The sequence below is a fragment of the Schistocerca piceifrons genome, chromosome 4, assembly GCF_021461385.2.
Source record: "Schistocerca piceifrons isolate TAMUIC-IGC-003096 chromosome 4, iqSchPice1.1, whole genome shotgun sequence".
In the NCBI taxonomy this organism is placed as follows: Eukaryota; Metazoa; Arthropoda; class Insecta; order Orthoptera; family Acrididae; genus Schistocerca; species Schistocerca piceifrons.
Window position 1 is genome coordinate 374,488,409 of NC_060141.1, and position 6,215 is coordinate 374,494,623.

At 44.6% G+C, this 6,215-nt stretch overlaps 1 non-coding gene across 1 annotated transcript; it reads left to right on the top strand.

Annotated features, from left to right (window-relative positions):
- Positions 1–5,048: 5,048 nt before the first annotated feature.
- Trnat-ugu lies at positions 5,049–5,122 on the top strand. The gene has a single exon. It is a non-coding gene; the product is annotated as a tRNA-Thr (tRNA).
- Positions 5,123–6,215: the final 1,093 nt, after the last annotated feature.

Below are 6,215 nucleotides of genomic sequence, written 5' to 3' on the forward strand. Positions count from 1 at the left end.
GTTCAAACCGATTTATCTTTTTCTAATTTAATAGAAGAGTAATAGCATCTATTGTAACGTCAGAGAACCTCCTTACTCCCTAATTAACAACATGGCCATAAGTCGAGGTTGTATTTCGCTTGTTAAACACGGGTTTTGGTAGAGCAGTGAGGGCAGAACGCGAATAGCGAACCATCCAGGCATTGGCACGCGGGCACCAAGGCGAGTACATACAATTTTAGAGCCAACAGGTACGCACGGCAAATGTATTCAGGTGTGACATCACTACGCGGTGAGGGCCAGCATTCGCTAGCTAAGGGACAATACTGGCTGACCCGCCCTCCATTAAGACAGCACCATAGCGAATATTCTCAGCAGAGGAACGACCTACTTTAACTGTTCACCTCTCCTAAGAAAACTTGGCCTGTTTTCTAACTTTGTTCAACGTCAGGCAAATTTCCGGAAGACACTAATAATGGGGAGGCGGTTCTACAGACGCCTATCTTTTCCTCTGGTCTGAAAGCAAGTAAAACATTTCGAAAGTCGTCTGTGTGTCGTTTTTTTACCACCAGGTGTAGAGGTAACTAGCTGGCGTCACGCCACTGGGATGGGAGGAACTTCGCCACCGAAAGGCAGGAAGAAGTGTCTTGAGAACTCGTGAAAAAACGGTATGACATTTCAATATTTTTCGATTTGAAACGGCCGGTCATTAACCGACTAAAAAGCAGGCATTCATGACAGAGGTTGAGACATTTCTCTTTTGACTGTTTTGATGCGACCCGCCACGAATTCCTCTCATGTGCCAACGTCTTCTCTCCTTATGTCAGAGTAGCGCTTCCAACATACGTGCTCAATTGTTTGCTGGATGTATTCCAATCTCTTTATGCATCTACAATTTTACTCTCTACAGCTCCCTCTACTACCATGGAAGTTATTCCCTGATGTCTTAACAGGTGTGCTACCATCCTGTCACTTCTTCTTAAGAGAGTTTTCCGTATATTCCTTTCCTCGCCGATTCTCTTTAGAACATTCTCATTCCTTACCTGATCGGCGCAGCTAATTTTCAACATTCTTCTGTAGCACCACGTCTCAAATCCTTCGATTGTCTTCTTTTCCGTTTTCCCATAGAGCAGTAAACTACAAATATTATTGGCAGAAGCTAAGAAAAAAATCTTGTCATTGGCAAAGTTTTTCTTAGCACGAAATGAGCGCCCAGAGCAGACTTTGGGAGCGTACTACTTCATATTTCTCTACAGACTTCCCTTGATTTTCACTTCTGACAGAGAGCGTTTGCAGACTTCACATGCAGCGAGCACTTGTGGTCTTGTCCTTAGAGATGGAGAAGGCAAAAGCAATATCTACAGCTAGATTAGTAGCAATCGGAATTCTAGTGACCTCCACGTACACGTCTGCTGTTGCCTCGTCTGAACTATGATAAGATCGACCACCAATTTTGGCGGATTAGATTTTAACAAAGGCTTTTCCAGACGCAAGTAAATTCGCGCAGTCCCACCATGATTGAATCCATAAGCATAATGCACGTGTAGTTCTCCTCCTTTCTCTAGATCTTGCAATCACTGTATTCACACGATTGCATTACGTTTAATTCATCTGTTAGCAAGTGGTTTATCTCTGTTGTGCACATCAGATCGCTCGCCATCCCTTCACGTACTTTCTTTTGCAGTCGACTTCATGCATCACTTGAATGTTCTTTAAATGCGTATAACGAAACGATTAACGTTTTCTATTGATCTGTCCATACACAATAACGTGTAATGAAAGTGAGATTTCCTGGACAACGTATTTACTTTCGTAATAAGTATGTACCTCACATGAAATTAATCAGTACAAAAATTGTGAAAATGTTGGCACTTGTAATTCAATGCTAGGGCCACTTTGTTATTAAAACTGCGTTGAATTTAACTCCACTGTGTAACTCCGTTAGAGATTTGGATTTCAAGGATTTGTCTGCCTCTCAATTGACGCAAATCGAGCAATCTCACACACAGCATTTCGCACTGCAGTTTGACGTAGAAGGGATACGCAACTCTCCTGCACTAACAGACATCGGTTATTGCCGTGTAGTATGGCCTGTAATCTGATATGCTATTGCTACATAGAGTGAAAAAAGTAAAGTATTTCTCATTTGAAATACGGAACTGTACGTTGTGCTGCTCATTACATTGTGAGCATACTTTCACTGCATTTAATATTATTGTAAATTTTTGGAAAACAATGTGTAATTGAATAGCATTGAATAAGGCTATTCATACAATGGAGTTTGTAACATTGATAACCGTACTAGTTAAGCATATATCACTACATGTCATAATCAAGGCCAAATCCAGCTATATGTTATGATAAACGTTTAATTCTATAAATCTGTATTAAATAGTACTAAATAGTACTAAGTGTCTCATTTCCACAGCATATTGCCACAACAGTATGTTGACTAAGGAATCTGCTTTGTGTGACTATCGGGCAGCATGTTAGGTGCTACTGGCTTGCTTCAAGTGAATAAAACCTCTGCCAATACGCCAGTAACAAACACTTTTTTAAATATAAAGATTATGTACTCTGTAGAATATTTACTGTGGAAAAGAAGAAACAGAACAAAAACATTCAAGGCATTACAATTGCAGATCAAATCGAGGATAAAATGCAACGAAATTCAGTAGAGTTCAGTGCAGCTTCCTTAGTACAGTGTAATGTCAAATGGGGTGTTCTTCTTCACAAATGCTAAACTGGAACATTAGTTAGACAAACGTGCTCATATGTTATTGACAGATACAATGAACTTCTTCAGAAATTAACACTCTAGAATAATCCTCCCATTCCAATGAAAATTTCAAAGAAAATAACACACCAGTCTCGTGCTTTTATCATTGAATGTAGTATTAAACTAGAGTTAACTAAATGCAGCAGCATTTAGTACGTGGAAGTACGTCCACGCTGTACTGTTCAATCCTAAGTAAAAATGTGTATTTCCGGGTACAAAATTTTTGCTGCACAATAGTAAATGATGACTAACTGAAAACCTCAGCTGCCGACAGGTGTTGTTGATATACCTCGATGTGGACAACTAAAAATGTGTGCCCCGACCGGGACTCGAATCTGGGATCTCCTGCTTACATGGCAGACGCTCTATCCATCCTTTTTTTTTTTTTAATCATTTTGTTCGATAGTGTTCGTTGCGTTTTGGTCAGGGTGGACGTCACAAGACATCCGTTCAAGTTGATCGTTGATTCTTTGACTCAGTTTTTTTATTATAGAGAGCACGCAGCCCTCTGACCGAACACGCTGAACTACCTCGCCGGCTAAAATAAAGGAAGTAATCTGAGCCACCGAGGACACAGATGAATAGCGCGACTGCAGGGACTTATCCTTTGCACGCTTCCCGTGAGACTCACATTCCCAACTGTCCACAATTCTACATACACTCCTGGAAATGGAAAAAAGAACACATTGACACCGGTGTGTCAGACCCACCATACTTGCTCCGGACACTGCGAGAGGGCTGTACAAGCAATGATCACACGCACGGCACAGCGGACACACCAGGAACCGCGGTGTTGGCCGTCGAATGGCGCTAGCTGTGCAGCATTTGTGCACCGCCGCCGTCAGTGTCAGCCAGTTTGCCGTGGCATACGGAGCTCCATCGCAGTCTTTAACACTGGTAGCATGCCGCGACAGCGTGGACGTGAACCGTATGTGCAGTTGACGGACTTTGAGCGAGGGCGTATAGTGGGCATGCGGGAGGCCGGGTGGACGTACCGCCGAATTGCTCAACACGTGGGGCGTGAGGTCTCCACAGTACATCGATGTTGTCGCCAGTGGTCGGCGGAAGGTGCACGTGCCCGTCGACCTGGGACCGGACCGCAGCGACGCACGGATGCACGCCAAGACCGTAGGATCCTACGCAGTGCCGTAGAGGACCGTACCGCCACTTCCCAGCAAATTAGGGACACTGTTGCTCCTGGGGTATCGGCGAGGACCATTCGCAACCGTCTCCATGAAGCTGGGCTACGGTCCCGCACACCGTTAGGCCGTCTTCCGCTCACGCCCCAACATCGTGCAGCCCGCCTCCAGTGGTGTCGCGACAGGCGTGAATGGAGGGACGAATGGAGACGTGTCGTCTTCAGCGATGAGAGTCGCTTCTGCCTTGGTGCCAATGATGGTCGTATGCGTGTTTGGCGCCGTGCAGGTGAGCGCCACAATCAGGACTGCATACGACCGAGGCACACAGGGCCAACACCCGGCATCATGGTGTGGGGAGCGATCTCCTACACTGGCCGTACACCACTGGTGATCGTCGAGGGGACACTGAATAGTGCACGGTACATCCAAACCGTCATCGAACCCATCGTTCTACCATTCCTAGACCGGCAAGGGAACTTGCTGTTCCAACAGGACAATGCACGTCCGCATGTATCCCGTGCCACCCAACGTGCTCTAGAAGGTGTAAGTCAACTACCCTGGCCAGCAAGATCTCCGGATCTGTCCCCCATTGAGCATGTTTGGGACTGGATGAAGCGTCGTCTCACGCGGTCTGCACGTCCAGCACGATCGCTGGTCCAACTGAGGCGCCAGGTGGAAATGGCATGGCAAGCCGTTCCACAGGACTACATCCAGCATCTCTACGATCGTCTCCATGGGAGAATAGCAGCCTGCATTGCTGCGAAAGGTGGATATACACTGTACTAGTGCCGACATTGTGCATCCTCTGTTGCCTGTGTCTATGTGCCTGTGGTTCTGTCAGTGTGATCATGTGATGTATCTGACCCCAGGAATGTGACAATAAAGTTTCCCCTTCCTGGGACAATGAATTCACGGTGTTCTTATTTCAATTTCCAGGAGTGTATGTATTGTACCTTATAGACATTTGCCCAACCACCCATTACAGGTTGCCAAAATTCTTACGGGAGTCGCCAAAGCGTGCGCGAGTAATGAGTGGTTGAGCAAATGTCTATAAGATACAATACATATGAAGAATTGTGGACAGTTGGGAATGTGAGTCTCACGGGAAGCGTGCAAGGGGTAAGTCCCTGCAGTCGCCCTATTCATCTGCGTCCTCGGTGGCTCAGATGGATAGAGCGTCTGTCATGTAAGCAGGAGATCCCGGGTTCGAGTCCCGGTCGGGGCACACATTTTCAGCTGTCCACATCGAGGTATATCAACAACACCTGTCGGCAGCTGAGGTTTTCAGTTAGTCATCATTTATTCCAGAGAAAAGCCGCACGGTCATCAACAGTAACTGTTCTTTCGAGAACAAGTTACTGTCTTCGTATATACAATAGTAAATGACAAATAACTGCTTATTCTGTCACTAAGATTACATAGTGACAAGAAGTAACTCCATTAAAAACAAAATTACATACCCATTCCGTGACAAGATTAATAAAGTTGAATATCAGCTGAGTAAAAAGCTTCAAACATGAAGTTCTCCATTAAATACGAGAAAGTACGAAAAACTGATGTGAACAAAAATAAAGTAGAATCGAAGCAATATACTTACAATGCATTCAAATAGAGCAGTACACTCACGTATTTGTTGGCAGAGACATTTACACACTAGACCACATGACACCGTGCAATGAAACCAGGAAACAAAACACAAATGTGCATTCATTTACGACGTCCAGTATTATAGATGCATGTAAAAACTAAGCAGAATACCAACAGCATACCTACATCACGATTTAAAGAGTGTAACAGCCAGCAACACATTGCTATGAATCAGCTTCTGTTTTTAACGAAACCAAAACAAATCATCCAATAAAGAAACGGCACTGCGGTGCTTGAAGTGGCTTGGCAATAACCAGAAATACCTACACTAGTTTCAGTCCCCTCCCCACCTCACCCCCTCCCCGGTTTATACAAACTCAAGGCAGGGTTCATGATTACTTCGTATAAATAATGTTGGTGCTATTGTGCATCCTAGTCGTACCCTCCGCAAATATAAGTGTACATACTTCATTCTACATATTGTGCCACTATATGAACCACTAACAGCTTGAACATATAAACGATCTCTCCATTCCGTAACGATGCAGTCCACGATTTATAAGAGGGAATGCTTACATTTTATATATCTTATTCTTTCATTCCCCCCCCCCCCCCCCCCCCCCCCCGAGCCTAAGTCGAAATAAGTTCACAGATACGCCATCGTCGTAAATCACTGTTGGACAGTTTAGTTACATGCAAAAGTCGTAGAGTATTATTTGCAGCGTGTCTTC